Below are 19,863 nucleotides of genomic sequence, written 5' to 3' on the forward strand. Positions count from 1 at the left end.
CCTTGCCTTCAGGAAGGATGGATACATTCACTAGATCCTCTCCATCAGCCCCATAACCGAGCAGGATCTTTAGGATTGTGTCACAGCGGCTGACCATCTGCATACAATGTACAAGAAAAAAGTAAGAAAATACTATTTGGAAAAAATGAATCAATCAATAAATTACAATATAATAATTGAGTCAAAAATATTTTACAATAAGCTGGCCCTATGGCTTTGTAACCCCAGAGCATGTTTAACTTTTGTGATTAATTTCCTGGGTAGAGGCACTTCATCGCAGTCTCTAGGGTTTAGTTACTCTTTAACATTTTAAACCATAAAATATATTTTTTTTTTACATGCTTTACCTACCAGGCAATCTTCAAAAAGTTCCTCTTCTTTTTTGCCAAGGTACAGTATGAGGCTAAAGACAACAACTTTGCGTCTCATTTCAATGCTTTGGTTCTGTGAACAGATTAATATTGTGTTAACTGTTAATCATACACAATGAACTGTCAAGTGAAAACACAAGATCATACATGTGCAAAGTGCAGTGATTTGAGCACATGGGGCAAGAGCCATGTATGGAAGGATGGAGCGTGAACAGAAGCTACTGAGTGTGAGGATTTGGGCAGTATTTGCATCACATGGGAGAGTGTGCGTGTATCTGAGAGGCAGATAAACAGTAGGACAGATGGACGGGACGGACGGACGGATGGATGGATGAACAGACAGACAGACGGGAAGAACAGACAGACAGATGGACAGACAGACCCACAGACCCTTACGTTGACTTGGCCAGGTGATTTTTTTCCGCAGGAACACGGCTAGCCACCATAGAAGTTAGCTAACAATATTTCCTCTCCTCCTAAAGTCCCCTTTCTTTGGCAACCTTTATGCCTCTAGTTAGTTAAAACGTATGCTAGGTCAAGCAATCACATGTCTGAAACAGAAAGGCAATAACTCACATTACAGAGAGAGAATCCAGCCGGTGCAGCTCCTCCGTGAAAATCACTGTTCGAACCGTCTCTGCTCCAATGCTGAATTCGCGGGAAATCTTTGTGTACAAAGGTGCATGCACAGATTCAAACGTGCTATGAACACTTTCAGATCAAAAAATATTTTCTATATCTCGGTTTATGTGCAGTGACTATAAAATATTTAAATACTACGTGCAAATCTATAGTAAAACTTACTCTTCCCACACAGTTCATTTATTACTTGAATAAAATGTGTACATGTTTTTTTACTTGACAAAATCTAGTTCTCTATGAATTTAATAATTCTATGTAGAAGATGTGACAGTTAATTTAATATAATTTACTACCCCACAAAAAAAATGTCAGTGCACAGCAGGGGATCCCCGCTGGTTTCACAGCGAGCGATTGGGAGGGTTGACGACGCTTCCAAAATGCAACAGACACAGAAGTAAAAGAAAAACGGTGACACACACATAGAGGACACAGACAAAGATGTCAGGAGAGTTTGTGGTGATAAGAGCTGATCTGAACCTTATTTTCTCAGAGAGGTTACTGTGCAGTGTTCGTGACTCGAATCAAACCCTGCTAATTCAGCCCGTAAATTCTCTGTCTGCTAAAAGGATAACGCACTATCTATCCATTAGCTAAACTGCTTATCCCTTGAGGGTCATGAGTACCCTGGAGCCTATCCAAGCTGACATCAGGCAGTAGGTGGGGTACAACACCTTGGACAAACCTATAAAGGCCATTTAGTGTTGTCAATTCAATTGTCTTTGGACTGTGGGAGAAAACTTGTGTACTGTACCTGAAGAAAAACCCAGGCATGCATGCATAGTCTTAAATGAATAGCGATCAAACACTGTTTACCCCTGAGACTCCTAAAGAGTTTTGTGGACTCAAACACTTCACCCACTCCTCCATCAGCATAGTGGCGAGTAGATAATGAGTGAATTTCATTTTTCGGTGAACTGTCCCTTTAACCAAGTTTGTGATGGGCTCTGGTACTTTGTAGAAGACAAAGGCAGCCCAAAGGACATTATGAGGAACTGAACCAAATGCATTAGCAAGATCGAGGAAGATGACATGTAAATCTCTCTTCTCACTCTTGGCTGATTGGATTTAGTGCCAGATCATGCTGGTGTGTGCTAAACATCCAGAGAACCACGGAATTCCAGATTTTTTAAATATTGTATCCACAAGTTTGTTTTTCACCAGATAGCTCATCAACCTCTGGGCTACGACGCTGAAGAAGATGAGGCCTTCTACATTAAGGAGACTGATGGGCCATAATTCCTTCCATTTTAGAGGGCTCACATCTGTTTGGTGTTTTGGCTGCTCAATGGGTGGGATGTCAGATGGAATTGCTAATGGTTCATGACTCTTCGGATCAGAGTGATCCTCTGCGGCCTGCTAAAATGTGACAGTGTATTGTAGAGCTGTTTAAGGAAGACTCACTAATGATAAGGAATAATTCTGAAGTAGCTCTTGAGCATTAACACAGGCCAAGCAGCCCATTCCACACAAGCAAGTTTACAACAGGCACTGCATTAGTTCTATATTAAGAGGTCAGTTCAGCTCCCATGACACATCAACTATAGACACAATGTCACAGAGACAGAGCAACAAAAATCATGTGATTCATCAAGCTGTGTGTCATCTTGTTGCGTCACCTCTGCAATTAGCATTGCAGCAAATTATTGTGCAAATGGAATTTGAAATCTAACACTGCAGTAACTGAGACAATGCAACATAATCCATAAATAAGGATCAAAAAGCCCAACAGTCATCACAGATCAAAGACAACAGGGTGAGCACTTATTCATTATTTATTGAGTTTAATGAGTTCAAAATTGTCTGATTTAAATAAGTACAGCAAATATTCTGCGTGTTTTACCTGAAAATTAATTTAGACAGGGGCTCTCATCACACTTGGTCTTAAAAAATGAGCTCGGGTAAGAAAAACATCTATTCATTGCCGTAGCCTCTATTTTCCTCAGAAAAGAAATTAAACTTGAGCATAAGAAGGTAATATAACGCCACAAATACACATCCTCGCTTATGGCTATACAGGAAGGGTCAGGCTGATATCTAACAGATATTGCAGGGGAGTAGTCCATGATGACGCTGCAGTTTCAGCACTAATGGATTAGCATCAGTGTGCAAACAGTTGTGGATTTATTCAGGTTTATTCAACACACTATGGAGCTATGTGCAAACACACTCCAGCAACTCAATCACGAAAGATTTACATGTAAATGTGAGGACCCGGCATCATCACCTCAAATGCTTGATGTCGGAGGAAAAAGATTGCGGGGCCTGGAATATGAATATGTGTATGACTGGCTCCCCTGAAATCAGATGTTATCCTGTACCAGCCAAACTACCATGGACTGTTCATCAGGTTATGGGCAGGGGACTTTACTGCCTCTAATAATCTTAATGAAAAAAATTAATATGAGGTTCTTTGATTAACTTTTTATTAGGAATCTGTAAAAAGGGATGTGTGGATTTGTTTTCTTGTAAGAATTGCAAATTCTGGGGAGATGCAGGTTCTCTACTATAAAATCTAATTTCAGTCTTTTTAATGTGATGTTTTACAGAAATACAAGACAACTTAATAACAGTAAAGGTTATTATTATGGCATTTGGTTTTAAATATCTGTAATTTATCTTTTCTGAGAAATATTTTCTTCTGTTAGCTTGAGCATTGTGTGTGGCAGTAATTCTAAGTGAACTAGTCTGTTCAAGACAGCTTGACAAAAATACCATAACTAGAAACAAACATGAGCTTTTGCTGTTCCACTATCCACTGGAGCCTCGTGAACTTAAGGGAATTTAAACTCTTCACCCCACTCACTGCCTCCGGGCACTGGGGAGTGTTTTACTAGAAAGCACAAGACACGACGATGTGCAAAGAGGCAAAAAGAAAGGAGATGACTAAGCACAAAGGGCCTTTCCATGCTGCTTCAATGCAGGGCCAGCGAAATGGAAACCAACAGCTCCAATGTCAAGCATAGATGCTGATGCTGCACGCAGAGAGTGGTTCTCTGAGTGTGTGCAAATGAACATACAGTACTCACATAATCCTGTATTTATAAGTGATGGGATATGTGTAATGCTAACAAATGACACCAACACCATAAAACTAAAAGAAAAGGGACAAATATGAAAGACAAACCCATCCGTTACATTATATGGAAAACACACATAACAACAAACTTATACTTGGACTGAAAATAAATACATACCACCTTTTACTGCTTGTGAGCTAAGAGAGGGGTTTGCATCTTGTAATGTCTTCGTTGGATGACTTGTAATTGCAGAGAGATAACACTTTAAACCTTGCGAGGTAAAAATATTGATCAGTCCGTTCATGCCGATTATACAGGAAGTGACATGTAAGAAATTAAAATACTAGAATATGTAGTACACAAACTCAAGATATTAAAATAGAAAAATGTTATTTATCAAAGGTTAATGAAATAAATGAACAATGCAGCACACAGACAGCTTTGCAACTGCAACTACAGTTGGTTCAATGCCATCATTGTGGACATTTTGACGTTGTGAGGACATTTTGGCTGGTCCTCACAAATTCAATGGGCCATTTGAAGGTTATGACCTGGTTTTAGGGTTAGAATTAGGTTTAGGTTAGGGTTAGTGTTAGGTATTTAGTTGTGATGGTTAAGGTTAAGGTCAGGGGCCAGGGAATGTATTATGTCAATGAGTCTCCTCACAACTATAAAGAGACGTGCACAAACTAGGGCCAAAATATTGAAATCTACAAGTCCCCTACGGGCTCTGGGCTCAGTTGTAACCAGGGGTGAGTGGGTCTGGATCGATCTTAAAAGGGATAGTTCACCCCAATGTGAAAATGTTCTATCTACTCACCAATATGCAGGGGTGGGTGAAGTGTTTGACTCCACAAAACACTTCTGGAGTCTCAGGGGTAAACTGCGTTGCAGGTGAATCCAATAAAATTGAAGTCAATTGCGCCCACTTCGCCACCAAGTCGGGGGCAGACACCAGCGAACCATGCACAGCTCCACTATGTTTTTAACAGTTTTTAGGGTCTCTGTCAGTAGTTTACTGACAGTAGCAGTTTAATGCTCAAGAGCTACTTCAGAAATATTCCTTATCATTAGTGAGTCTTCCTTAAACAGCTCTACAATACACTGTCACATTTTAGCAGGCCGCAGAGGATCACTCTGATCTGAAGAGTCATGAACCATTAGCAATTCATTTGGTTCAGTTCCTCATAGTGTACTTTGGGCTGCCGTTGACTTCCACAAAGTACCAGAGCCTGTCACAAACTTGATTAAAGGGACAGTTCACAGAAAAAAGAAAATTCACTCATTATCTTTGTGTACTGAAGTGTTACAGTACACAAGTTTTCTCCCACAGTCCAAAGACAATTGAATTGACAACACTAAATGGCCTTTATAGGTTTGTCCAAGGTGTTGTACCCCACCTACTGACTGATGTCAGCTTGAATAGGCTCCAGGGTACTCATGACCCTCAAGGGATAAGCAGTATAGCTAATGGATATGTTGATGTTATCCTTTTAGCAGACTACAGAATTTACAGGCTGAATTAGCAGGGTTTGATTTGAGTCCCGAACACAGTAACCCCCCTAGAAAATAAAGCTCAGATCAGCTCTTATCACCACAAACTCTCTTTGTATGCGTCTTCTATGTGTGTGTCACCGCTTTTTTTTGTCTTTGTCATTTCTGTGTCTGTCGCATTTTAGAAGCGTTGTCAACCCTCCCACTTGCTCGCTGTGAATTGTGTGGGGTAGTAATTATATTAAATTAATTGTCAAATTTTCTACATAGAAGTATTAAAATTCAGAGAGAACTAGATTTTGTCAAGTAAAAAAATGTATATGTACACATTTTGTAGTGCGTTTGAATCTGCGCATGCGCCTTTGTACGCGAAGATTGCCCACGAATTCAGCGTTGGAGCAGAGACGGTACGAACGGTTATTTTCACGGAGGAGCTACAAAGACATGGAACCCATGTTGGGGATCGGGTCCAGACCGGAATGATAAGGCCTATATGGGCCTTTAAGAGCCTGCCTCGAGTTGTTTCCTGCTGTGAGGCCGAAAAACACCCAGAATGCTTCAGGGGACCCCCATGTTTTTTAACCGCCGCCCGAGTTTAAACTCGGGCCTTCCATTGGCTGAGAGCCAACAGACCCCACGGCCCCCCCTGGAGAGAGGCCGGACACTTCTCAGGTAATAAATACGGAGAATCCCTTCAATTCATTGCTTTTTTCCCGTGCGCTGAAGATAGGACCAGAACCTCTCCCGGTTCCTCCAGATGATCCAGACACTTAAAGGGAGCAACCAATCCAAACGTTTGTATTTTTATTTTTTAACTTAAGTTCATTCTTCCCCTTTTTGTGAACTTCCTTTTTTACCTGAACTTTATTTTGAAACGACCGGGGCAATGTCTTTCACTCGCCGGCCGAGTTCCCCAGACTTTTTTCCGGATCCACAACCACAGCTGCTCCTCAGCTGTTCATACCTGCAGAAGGGCAAGAAACATTCGCCACGAAAGGCAAGACACATTCGCCACGAAGGGCAAAACACATTCACCAAGGAGAACGAGACGAATTCTCTTATCTTATCTTGAATTCAATCCTACGTCAAATCACATGGTTAGACCGCCATCTTGAATTCAGTAACACGACACCACGCGGTTAGACCGCCATCTTGAATTCAGTAACACGACACCACGCGGTTAGACCGCCATCTTGAATTCAGTAATACGACGTCATCCCCTGTGACTTCGTAAGCCATCTTGACTCCCCCTTTTCTCTCTCACACACACACACACACACACACACACACACACACACACACACACACACACACACACACACACACACACACACACACACACACACACACATAGACCTGGATGTAGACTGGACCCAATCCAATCGCAGCGTGGTACGCAAGTACTAATGTTTTGAAACGGATGCGTGCAGCCACCGGTAACCAGTGAAGGGAGCGGAGGAGTGGAGTAGTGTGAGTGAATTTAGGTAGGTTAAAGACCAGGGCCAGGGCCTGGACCAGAACCTGCGCCGCCTTCTGAGTGAGAAGGGGGCGTATTCTCCTGTTGTTGTGCAGCATGAATCTACATGGTGTTCCAACATTTCTTACTAAAAGACACACAGATCACGAAGAATACTTGAAAGCCTTTTGCCAGCTGCTGTTGACATAGTGAAACATCTGACACCTCACTATCCCCATCAATGTATTTGGACATTCTGGATTCAGCCTTCGGCACTGTTGAAAATGGAGATTACCTTTATTACTTCAGCATATCTTCAACGACTGAAAGTGATGGGACAACACTCTGATTTCTGAGCTAAAGCTAGAACAAAAGAACTATAGAACGGTCGAGACTTCAAAAGCCTCTTTTCTCCCAGGTGGCATAATGGCTACAAACGGCCGAGCAAGTCTCTCATCCAAATCACCCTGCCTGAAAAATGAGTCAGATCATGACATCACCATCTCCCCAAAGACTGTGATAGCTGAAGTGAACGCTCTTGAAAGAGTTCAGCTCATCACAACCAACAACTCAGACCCTACCACTAAACCTGACCAAAAGCCAAAGAATGAATTCAACTTTGGAGACTCTCCAATACCTAATGAGTGGAAAGAACGGATAACAGAAAAGCTGAATCAATGCCAGATGCGTTCACACTCAGCATATCTTCAATGACTGAAAGTGATGGGACAACACTCTAGCTAGAACAAAAGAAACACAACCCACGCACTTTTGCAGAACTCTTAGTGCTATTTCATACTAAAGAGGACAAACGTGACTCCAAAACATGAAGCAGTACTCTGGTGCCTCAAAGCAGAAGGTGTCCTCACACTTCCAGGGTTCCTGGAATCAGTATGATGAAGATTGGAATACATCATCTCACAGACACAATGAGCCTCAATCTGAAATACAGGGCCTGAAAAAACAGATGGCTGAGTTACAGTCCCAACTCTAACAAATCAAACTAAAAGACAATAAAACTCATTCAAACAAACCATCCTTCAAAGCGACAACCACCAAGTCCCAAGCTAAGAGTCCCAAGACCACAAAAAGCGCAGTCCAGGGACTCTGATGTGAACAATAACCACACGAACAAACCAAGACCCTGCTACTGCTTCAGGTGCGGTAAAGATGGACACATAAAGTCTCGGTGTGAAGCTGAACAAAACCCAACAATAGTAGATGCAAAGAGACAGCTGCTGAATGAGAGACAGCTGGAGTGGGAACGAAAAAATGGTTCCTCCACATCCAGTCAGTTAAACTAACGTCAGTCACTATTGAGGGACAAATAGGGGCTGAAACACAGCAAAACTGTCCCAAAAAGAAATGGCGTGCAACATCTGCACACTAACACTCAAGACAACAGACAGTAACTCTACCAAAAGGGCTCATTGGAGCCAAAACAACTGCACAAGTCATTATAGCAGAAAAAGACTGTAACTGCTTGTTAGACACAGGTTCAAGAGTGACAACGATACCAAATTCATTCTACAAACAAAACCTGTCACATTTACCTATTGAGTCCCTGAACGACGTGCTTGAAGTGGAGGCTGCTAACGGCCAAGATGTCCCCTACTTAGGGTATGTTAAAGTAGATATCACATTCCCCAAGAGTTCCCATGGCATAGATGTTTAAGTCCCCACTTTGGCCTTGATTGCGCCTGACATGCGCTCAACCTTGTCAAATGTTTTAATAGGCACCAATACTTTAGACATCCTGTATGAACAGTACTCAGGGGCTGCACCTCATGACCACCAATCGTTGTCACATGGGTAAAAAGTTGTCCTCAACACCCTTGAAATGAGACTAAGACAGAAAGTTGACTCCAGCCTAGGAGCTGTAAGACTGCTCAGCCATGATCCTGAGAATATCAGCCCTGGTAAAATCAGAGTTGTGGAAGGATTGATCAGTTGCAGAGCGCCAGATGCTGGAAAGTGGGTCACGGTCGAGACTTCAAAAGCCTCTTTTCTACCAGGTGGCATAATGGCTACAAACGGCCGAGCAAGTCTCTCATCCAAATCACCCTGCCTGAAAAATGAGTCAGATCATGACATCACCATCTCCCCAAAGACTGTGATAGCTGAAGTGAATGCTCTTGAAAGAGTTCAGCTCATCACAACCAACAACTCAATTCAACTTTGGAGACTCTCCAATACCTAATGAGTGGAAAGAACAGATAACAGAAAAGCTGAACTCAATGCCAGATGTGTTCACACAGCGCAATCTTGACTTTGGGCACACTTACAAGATAAACCATCACATAAAGCTCAGTGACGAAACACCATTCAATCACAGAGCGAGACCCATACATCCACAAGACATTGAGGCTGTGCGTAGACATCTCCAAGAACTCGTCATCGTAGAAATCATCCGTGAATCAGAGTCACCTTTCTCCTCACGATCGTAGTTGTCGGGAAAAAGAAGGGTGACATCAGGCTCCTGACAAATGCAGATTATTTCAGACCTCTGTCAAGTATCTAGTACACGTTGTTTCAAAAAAAGGCATCGAAACAGACCATGACAAGATAGCAGCCCTTAAAACCTGGCCAAAACCAAACAACCTGAAAAAGCTCAGGACCTTCTTGGGATTCTGCAGTTATTAAAGACTACTCAAAGATTGTGAAACCTCTCAACACTCTTACTGCTGGATACCCGCCCTTGCGGAAAAGCAGTGACTCCGGAGCTAACATAGAGAAATACCACAACCCTAAAGACATATTCAGAGACAGATGGACAACAGATTGTCAAAGAGCATTTGAGACCATCATCAAAAAACTGACAACTGCCCCCATCCTTGTGTTTGCAGATCCCAAGTTACCCTACATCTTGCATACAGATGCGAGCACAGTCGGGTTAGGTTCTGCTCTGTACCAGGAGAAGCAAGGACAGAAACGTGTCATCGCTTATGCAAGCCGTGGCCTCTCACAGTGTGAAGCCAGATACCCAGCACACAAATTGAAATTCCTTGCCCTTAAATGGGTAGTGACAGATAAATTCCACGACTAATTGTATGGAAGTTCATTCCCTGCCGTAACTGACAGTAACCCATTGACCTACATACTCACCTCTGAAAAGCTTGATGCTACAAGCTACAGGTGGCTAGCTGCTTTGTCAACATTCAACGTTCAGCTGCAGTGCAGTGCAGGAAAGCAAAACCAAGACACACGCAAGACAGACAAGATGGCCCCACCTGTAAGGGCAAAGACCTTCATCCCTTTCGCGTCTGAGAGGACTGGCGCCCCCACTAAACTTTGGTTGGATTTTGGTAACTCGCTGCCAGAGTGGTAGGAGTATCGATACATTTTCTTTTGTACGAACTTGACTGAATGAGAAATTCATACATAACTGAATTGGAAACAAACTGTGATTTGCAGAGCCAGCCCATGTTGAGCTTTAAAAGTTATTAATCAAATCTTAAAATCAAACCTGAATTTAACTGGTAACCAGTGAAGGGATGCAAGAATTGGCGTGATATGAGCCCTACGGTTTGTTTTTGTTAAAATACGAGCAGCAGTGTTTTGAACAAGCTGCAAACGAGTAACAACGCCTTGGCTGAGGCATGTATACAGTGCGTTGCAGTAATCCAGGTGGGAGAAAACAAAGGCATGTATTAATTTTTCTAAGTCCAGGAGAGATAGAACCGATTTGATTTTAGAAATGTTTCGTAGCTGAAAGTAGCAAGATTTAATGATTTGGTTAACGTGTTTTGAAGTTCAGATGAGAATCAAATGTGACACCTAGATTTTTAGCTGTAGTTTTAATATTGGCTGCCAGGGGACAGAGAAATGATAGGGGTCTGCCGGCTAGCTGGACTGAAGATTATTATTTCAGTTTTATTTGAATTTAACTGAACGGAAGTTAAGTGAAATCCATTCCTTAATAATAGGCACACTGTTAGGACACTGCACGTGGCTGACGTTATCTGGCTTTAAGGACAAGTATATTTGGGTGTCATCGGCATAGGAATGGTATGATATCCAATTAAAATGGCTGATGACGTTTCCTAATGGGAGCATTTAGAGTGAAAATAGAATGGGACCAAGAATGGAACCTTGTGGCACTCCGATCAGTGGGGCCAAGGATAAGGTGTTATCTCCAATGGAAACTGAAATTTGTCTATCTGAGAGAAATGACTTGAACCAATTAAGGGCAGTTCCAGATATGCCGATGCATTGCATTAGTCTATTGATCAGAATGTTATGATAAATAGTGTCAAATGCGGCACTGAGGTCAAGGACCAGTAATACGGCGCAATCACTAGCATCGGCAGTCATTATTAATCATTAGTAATTTTAAGGAGGGCGGTTTCGGAACTGTGTCGTTTGCGGAATCCTGAATGGAATTTGTCAAAATGTAATTGTTCTCACACACATCTAGCAGTTGGGTCAAAACCACCTTTTCACGAATTTTGGATATGAATGGGGGTTTTGAAATGGGCCTATAATTTTGTGGGAGTGAATCATCAAGATTTGGCTTTTACAATAAAGGCTGGATGGTGGCTTTCTTATGATAATCAGGGACTTGGCCAGAAGAAAGGGAGCAAATAAATAATTCTAAGAAGGCTAATAGTACTGATTACTCCTTTTAGGAGTGATGTGGGAAGGATGTCGAGAGGGCTTGAGGACGAGCGCGTGTGCAGCACAGTGTCGATGAAATCAGGAAGCGAAACTTGCTGAAAATAGTAAAAAGCAGAATGGGATGGGCAGGATACTCTGCTATATTTGGAATGATGGTGGTGGATTGTTGAATGTTGGTTCTAATGTCTTGAATTTTTTGGTTAAAGAAAGATAAAAACTTTTCATAGTCAGTATGTGAGGTGGCTAGAAGGGCTGAAGGAGCAGGGTTTATAAATCTATTGATGGTTTTAAAAAGGAATCTGGGATTATGGTGATTACTGGTGATTAGATTGGAGAAATATTTAGCTCTTATAATTTTACTTTTGTTATTATAGGAAGTTAAGAGGTCTTTCATATAAAAATAGTGGACATGCAGTTTAGTCTTTTTCCACTTCCGTTCGGTATTTCTGCACAGTCTTTGAGTTCTTGTAGCCTGTCATCAACCCATGGAGAGGTGTTAATAGGTGATTTCATTCTTGTTTTAATAGGGGCTATGAAATCCAGTGTGGTTTGACAAATATTATTGAAGCCATTGAGTAAAAAATTCGGATCGGATGACTCGTAGGGGTTACGGTCAAGACCTGTGGAAAAGTTAGATGAGAATTCTGAGACACTTTGTTCATTTAAAATACTTTATGTTTTCAACCCACTCAATTTGACGCAAGAACTGGTCCAGTAGCATGAATTGTGCTATATATTAGAGACAAGTGCTACACATGACCTAGTAGAAAAAATCCCAGATCTAGGGACAGCCGGAGAAAAAATGGATACGATTTTGGAGAGAAATCCCAGCTATACATTTTTTTAACGAGTGGATGAGAAAGAACAGCTGGATATTGTTTAAAAACAAAAAATCTACTGATTGTAATGACATTGACATGTCATTGGTGAAGAATGACATTTATGAAATTTCAAAACCATTAAAATAGATCTGTATTGTTCCCAAACCAAATGAAAATAGCTTAAAGAGATAGTTCACACTTCTGGAGTTTCAGGGGTAAACTTTGTTAGAGCAGAATCCAAAACAATTGAAGTCAATGGTGAGTCCTTCTTCAGACGTAATTAAACAACAGAAAAACCATAACATGCCTCCATACTGCTCCTGTTAGTGTCCGCAAGCCCGGCCATTCAAATTTTACTGATCAATTAAGTTTACATTGAAATGAAAAGTGCAATAATAAAGGGACATGCAACAGATTTGCTATATTTATTTTGTATGTATATTATATACATAAACGGATTTCTTTACACAAGTTGGTCTGCCTCCCATCTGGATTATTCCATATCATCAGCTACATGGATTAGTGGTCCCTATTTGGGGGGGGGCACCATTAGTGATGTCATTGAGCCCACGGTAGTTGATGCAGGGTCTCAGCGACTTGTCTTTCTCAATTTGACCTTTCACACAAATAGTGCCGTGCGCCAAAACAAGTAATGTCATCCCAGTTGAATATCCAGTTTTTCGCTCCAATATATGTGGGTGGTACAATGGCAGCACAGTCTTGTCCTTTTAATTTAGTGTCCCAGGCGGCAATGTGGTTGTTTGGGTTCCCTTTTTTCCAGAAAGTGGCATCTAATTGGAGTCCTTTGTTGTTGACCCACACAAACACGCCCTCCTGCAAAGAGTCCATCAACCCGATCCATGCTGAAAGCAAAACCTGGGCAGAATTATTCTGTTTGAATTGAATAGTCAGGTTGGTCAAGAATTTCTGGTCTTCCACATCCAAAACAACTGCCAGGTCAGCCCCCTGATTATAGCAATCCTTACGAGCATCTTCCCAGTTCTTGGTGTCCGTGGGTATAGAAAAGCAGCGTGAGGCATGCTCCTGCCAGCCTGGACTGCAACGTGGAGGAATCTCCGGTTTCTTGGGTATTAATGAAATGTGAACTGCCTTTAGGAGTCTAAATTCTACTTCCAGTTTTGCAATTTTTGCAGCGCTGATCTTATCTTCATTCGATCTGTTCCTTATCGACAATTCTTTGTTCATATCAATAGCAGCTTTCAAATTCTTGCTCACTTGTATGTTTTGCTCTATCAAAAGAGCATTCAGTTCTTGTAAAGCGGTTTGCTCTATTTTCTCGAAGATCAGAAGCCCGACCACTGTAAGAGAGAACAACCCAAACATAATTTGTAGAAAATGACTCTGTTTAAGCTGCATTATGCCGATCTATTAGAGCCAAACGGCTCAGCTAACATGAATACATGTATGATAATATATATAAGTTAAAGGCTATTATACAGCCAAGATCAAAGGCCTATCATAGATTTGGTTACCATTTGCTGCATGTCCTCCCCCAGTCTCTGTCTTCCCTTGCTCTTCTTCCTATCAATCAAAGGCAATAAAAAGCCCCAAAAATATGCTTAAAAGAAATTTTGCCTGTGACCATTATTTTGCTTGTGAATGAGCATGCAATGATGAACTTCAAAGTAAAAAGCTTGCAGCTAACGGCTTATTACTTAAGAACAGTATAAACGCCATCCAGTCATTAAATCACTATAATCATCACTATATGACATGGTCCATTTAATGGTCACTTTAAGAATAAAATAAATCACCAGAAGAAAACAAGAGCCACCTATTTGTCAGGTGCATGTCACACAATAACACATTAATTCACATATCAAGTTGTCAATGCACACATTTCCCTGGAAACATTCTAAAATTGCTGTTTTCCCACATTAATTGTAAGATATACAGAATAGTGTAAACATAAAAGATTTTGATTCAGTGCTTAACATAAATGTGCAATATTCAGCTGAAAAAAAACAACAGCCGCAAAAACAACTTACATTTCCAATCATTTGAGAGTTGATTTTGGAGTATGGGTAGCTACCCATTGAGTTGTGATAATCGCAGTCTGAAAAAGAGAGTCAATTTATTATAGTCACACAGAAAACACAAAGTAGTAAAATAGATACAAAGAAATATAATTATTAACATGAACATAGAAATAATAATGCAGCATGGTTACATGAATGTAGAATGGGTCTTTGTTTGTGTGATGCAATTTACATAGTATGAATATGTGCACCTGCCTTCCTGTATGTGTGCATCTTTGTATACACATTGTTGTTCTGTGGTGGCATGAATGCAGGTGAAAAAAATATTAAAATAGGGAGGCAGCAATGGAAAGACATTAGTATTATTTGAATCCATCACAAGAATCTCTCTTTCTAACATATCCTCTCACAGCCAGTGTATGCACTTGGGCAGGAAGTAATAGTAAAGGATCTTTAGATAAGAAAGGGAAATATGTAACTGTTAAATTACTTTGTTAAAGGATACAGTAATTACAGCGTATTTTGACTATTTTGGTTTTGGTGACTTTACCCTCTCACAGCTACACAGTCCTTGCTTAAGACTAGTCTTGGACTGTTTTAAAATTGTACTTCTTGTGCTTTTGACTTCATTATGTCCACAGTCTTGCACCCACAACTTTTTTGGGGTTTTCCCAATTGTCAAAATGCAAAGGGAAACCTTGCTCACGTAAAATTGAAATGATTTTAGTTAAGAACAGAGACAAAACTCTTTTGGAACCTTGAAGTCTTTAGAAATATAATGACACTTTTCAGGTCTACTGCCCAGTGTATGAAGGTAATAAGTGTTTGACAAAGTAGCAATGTACAGTAGCATTTCATTGACTAGTCAGAGGAATAGAAATATTAGTAGTTAGCCACAAGTCCAAATGTCATTTCTAGATCTAACTTGATGTGGTATTTGCTGAAAATCTGGAAAATAGTAAATGGAATAGTGATTAAATCTTTTGCTGCCACCTAGGCAGTTGGGGGATGAAGAAAACATTTGAGAGTCAACATATATACGAATGTTACTAAAATCTTTTCAAGGTTACACTTATGAATACTTAAATCTATCTGCCAGGTAGAGAAATACATAACTAGGGCAGGAAATTCAGTTTCCCATATAGGCACGTGACAAGTCATGCTTTCAAAGTCAACAGTCCTATAAGTTTAATAACATCTTTAAATCCCTACAAATTGGAACTGTTGTAGAAAACTGAAAATGTTGCCAATGTTGCTGGTCTCTTACAGGGTTTATTTACAGGGTCTTACCTGGATACTTTAGTGAACAGCATTGATTGGTGTGTGAGTGTGGGGGAGATGGTCCTGGTGATGAATGGGTTGTGGATGCTGCTGTGGTAGGAGCTGGAGGTGCAGGTTTAGTGTACAGTTCGGCGGGTTAGAAAGAATAAAGATTAAGGACAGGGTGAATACATTTTGATGTATTCCAGGATGTCGACTGAAAGGTACTTGAATGTTAGTAAGATTAGACTTGTAAACATAAAGAAAAAGAGTATTGGATCGTCCACAATTTTATGTTGCATGCAAGAAATGCAGGTTTTCATACTGGCATTTCAACTGAAAGGGAAAAGAGAAGGAAATATTAGAGTACATCCATCAGAGGCCATATTATCTTAAGAAAAGTCTTTCAATAACTATAGTCTCCTTCTACTAGTGACCAATTGGCTCGGAGTACACAGTTTGTCAAGAATGTCAGAATAACATTAGCTTCTGGGTGTGCAAGGGCAGAGTTAGGTATCTGAGGGAAAAACGGACAAAACTGAGATTGCTATAAAACACATATTAACTTATTAACACTCATTAACAAATTGCAGTTGGAAATAGTGAGCAGGATAAAGGATCATAATACCCTGGGTACGGTTTATTGGCAGGTGGAAACCTACGTCAAGGTGCATTAGGGAATATTACCTTAGTTCACCCACAGCCACTAGAAGCATAATTCTGATTTAAATAGCTACTCCTACATAATTGTATATGGAGAACATTATTATTATTATTATTACATTATTAGAGCATCTCTTAGATCGAACACAGCCATTCTACCTGTAGATCGTTAACTCATAAGCATAAGGACATCCCTGAGTGAGAATCCTTGACTCTGAGCTACTTCCTGGACATATATATATATATATCTGATATAGAACTAACATTACTGTCCTCTTGGTATCTTGGGGTTTTTATGCTCAAGAAATAGAGTGAGGTACAAATGGAAACTATTTGAATTGACTGTATTGGCTACATTTATGCTATTAGCCTATATATGATACCATAATATAGCATTACTTAATATCACAGTGCTAATCAAATTTAACTCTTGGACGTGACACCTTATCTTACTTGAACACACTCTGGGGTCATGTTAATATTACTTCATGTGTTAGCCTAGTCTGTGCAGTTAACTTTAGCAGTCAAAACTGACTAATGTTTGTCTTCACACCACCGTCAAAGAGAAGAAACATTTTTAAAATAATCCAATTCATGCAGACTGTCCCATTAATTAACAATTTTCAAAGAACTGAGTTTTGCATTAAGTATAATTAGTATTTAAAGATGAACGATTTACTTACTTTTCAATAATGAGTGACCTCTAGGCGAATGACGCATTCTCATTGGTTTGCATTCTCAGTCGGTAGCGTTGACCCCACACAACATCTACATCTGTTCCATTGTTTCAAATTACAAGTAGATGGAAATCATTGCTAATTTGCAGATTCAAAATATACACTTAGTTTGCTCTCACAGTGTCTCCTTTTAGTGAAGTCCTGTTGTGCTCTCCCCTCTCTTCTCCTGGGACAGTCGGACCATCCATTGCAGTGTTTGGTTCAGCCATTCAGCGTCCTGACTGGGTAGCCAGAAGAAAACCTCTAAAACTCAGGGAGGTTAATAATATCAGACGTCCCAGTTTGTCTGTTGCTGTTCCGGGTTCCTTATCTAGATATCTATATAACATTAAAATGTTTTCAACTTTCACTACCTAATTTCCCAGGTTTCAATCAGAATCAAAATAACAATTACATTTAGCATTACATATCTTTTCAGTGCTTACATGTAGGGTTGGCAGGTGTCAAGAAGGATCGAGATCTCACCACTAGCAGCATGAGCTAAGAGCATAAAGTAACATGTAGAGTTATTTAGCTGGTTTTGCTTATGTACCCTTTTAAATTTTTTAAGGGAAACATGTTTAATACAGTAACGGCTCATATCAATTAAAGTGAACCTCTGATGAAAAAAATTGGAAATGTAATCAGTAATATTACCTCTTTTATAGTTTAATGTTTAATACTCTTTAAAACAATGTTTAATCTATTATTTCTTTCTTAAAAGTAACAGTTTAAGTTTAACATTTGTGACTGTGTTGAAACTATTATGCTTGTTGAAGAGTAATGGGTTTGTGTTCAACCATGAAGTGCTCAGCACTGCAGTACTACAGTATGTGAAGCTAGATGGAGGAACTGAACAGAGCTAGTGTAGGCCTTGAGCTGATGCAACCACAGAGCAATGTAACATGTTTGCAACGTGACATGACACTGAATATGTATGACAGAAACAGCAGTTGCTTGATTTTTACCATATAAGTTCATGGTCCAAGACTAACTATTTCTATTGGTAGTGTGTCATTGCATACTGATGAGTTGGCAAGCTTTGGAGTTCAAGAGAATATAAATAAGATGTGAGAAGGGTGTTGGTCGGATATTCTATGGCTCCTTTCTACAAGACAGGACGAAGACCCCTCCTCAGCCTACAAGCAAAAGAATGGAGAAAACGGACCATTCTCGACATAGGGAAACATTTTCTACAGAAGAAATCTTCAACTTGGAAAATATGCACAGAGGAGAAGAAACCTTTAAAAATAGAGAAACACTGCTTCCGACCTACCATCAAGAGACTTTGACTTTCAAAAAAGGGTTTTGGACTCTGTACTGAGTTTTGAATTTTTAACAGAAATCAAGTTTCTGGTAGGAAACGGGTGTAGGCTGCGGCCGTGCCAGCATTCACTCCTTCTCTCTCACTTAATTGATATTATATATCTTAAAGCTGCAGTATATGTAACTATTCTTACTCTTTTTTATTACTTTTCACTTTTTTAACTCTTACATTTTTATTACTCCAATTATTTATTATTTAACTTTTTTCTCTTTTTATTAATTTAACTTTTATCTATTTTTACTTATTACTTTTTATTATTCTTACTTCTAACACTTTTTTTTAATCATTTTTACTTTTTATTATTTATATTTAAAATTTACTTTTGTTTTAATTATTGCTGTATGCGTGGCCTTGCTTATTAAATGCAATAAATAACAAATTCAGATTTGATTAAGAAGTTGTGGACATTAGATTTATGCTTTCAGTGTGACAATAAATGGGAAACTTGGCTGTTGTATAACAACTTATTGATTCTTAAAGGTTACTCTAGTCAAACATTTTAACAGACCCTTACAAAGCCACTAAATACTTTCCTAGCACCTACCAAGTACACTGATCATGAGAGGAGAGCTGCCGTGAACGGGCGTGGCTGGAAATTATATTTTACTAATAGGGCCATTCGGTATAATACTTTTCCAGTGGAAGCAGGGTAGACGTTCGGATAAAGGCAGTTAGAAGCTAGGCGTCTCTCCTCGCCATCAGCTTAAATAAATTATAGTGAAACTCTAATAGGGTAAATTCCTCTAGAACCTGAAACTTGGACCCTTATAACGGAGAGCTGATCAGGAACCCTTGTACTGGGGTACACTCAGATTTAACACAGATTCTGGTGTTCTTTTAGTTACTAACCCAATAAAAAAACGTAAACAAAACACTGATTGGTCCGTGTGGTGTGTAAATCAATTGATGTTTTGTTTTCAGTGCTATTGCTAGCCTATGAGTGTGTAGCCCTCGCTGACAGGACCTGTCTGACAGGAACCTGCATGGCCTGAAGATCCATCAGGCCAGGATGAAATGCGTGCAGACGGTGCAAGTGGCACAGTGCTCAGGAATTACCCCTGGTGAGACGCAGGATGAGCTAGGCCTGGAATCAACCCACAGTGCCCAGAGGCTCCAGGTGACGTAAGTCCCAGATCCCCAGTAACAGAACATGGGCAGGTCAAGTGGCCCCAAGCTAACATGAGAAGGAGTGGATCAAGTTCGATGAAGACCCCGATTTCTATACTATGAACAACAGAGAGAGTAAGATCCACAAGCTCCGGCAGGAGCTGAAGAGTTTAAGGTGGCAGTTCAAGCAGGCATGGAGGAGGAAAAGGGACCTCCCACAGGGCTGCGCAGCATCCTCCGCAAGAAGCTCAGGCCAAGTGGCATAGGAGGCAGAGGAAGTAGAGGGCCAGGAAGTGAACTGCTTTCCTAGCGAACCCATTTGGGTTTACAAAACAGCTGCTTGGGCAGGAGCTCAGTGGTCAGCTCACCTGC

The 19,863-nt window shown here is 40.3% G+C and overlaps 1 protein-coding gene and 1 long non-coding RNA gene across 4 annotated transcripts in view; both read right to left on the minus strand.

Moving 5' to 3' along the window:
* LOC117763640 (microtubule-associated protein 1A-like) overlaps positions 1–19,863 on the minus strand; it is an 81,214-nt gene that overhangs the window by 47,059 nt on the left and 14,292 nt on the right. The window lies entirely within an intron of this gene.
* On the minus strand, positions 15,800–19,185 carry LOC117763708. The gene is made up of 3 exons (XR_004614204.1): positions 19,175–19,185; positions 17,198–17,227; positions 15,800–16,014 (listed from the first exon to the last, which is right to left on the minus strand). It is a non-coding gene; the product is annotated as an uncharacterized LOC117763708 (long non-coding RNA).

The sequence above is a fragment of the Hippoglossus hippoglossus genome, chromosome 6, assembly GCF_009819705.1.
Source record: "Hippoglossus hippoglossus isolate fHipHip1 chromosome 6, fHipHip1.pri, whole genome shotgun sequence".
NCBI lineage: Eukaryota > Metazoa > Chordata > Actinopteri > Pleuronectiformes > Pleuronectidae > Hippoglossus > Hippoglossus hippoglossus.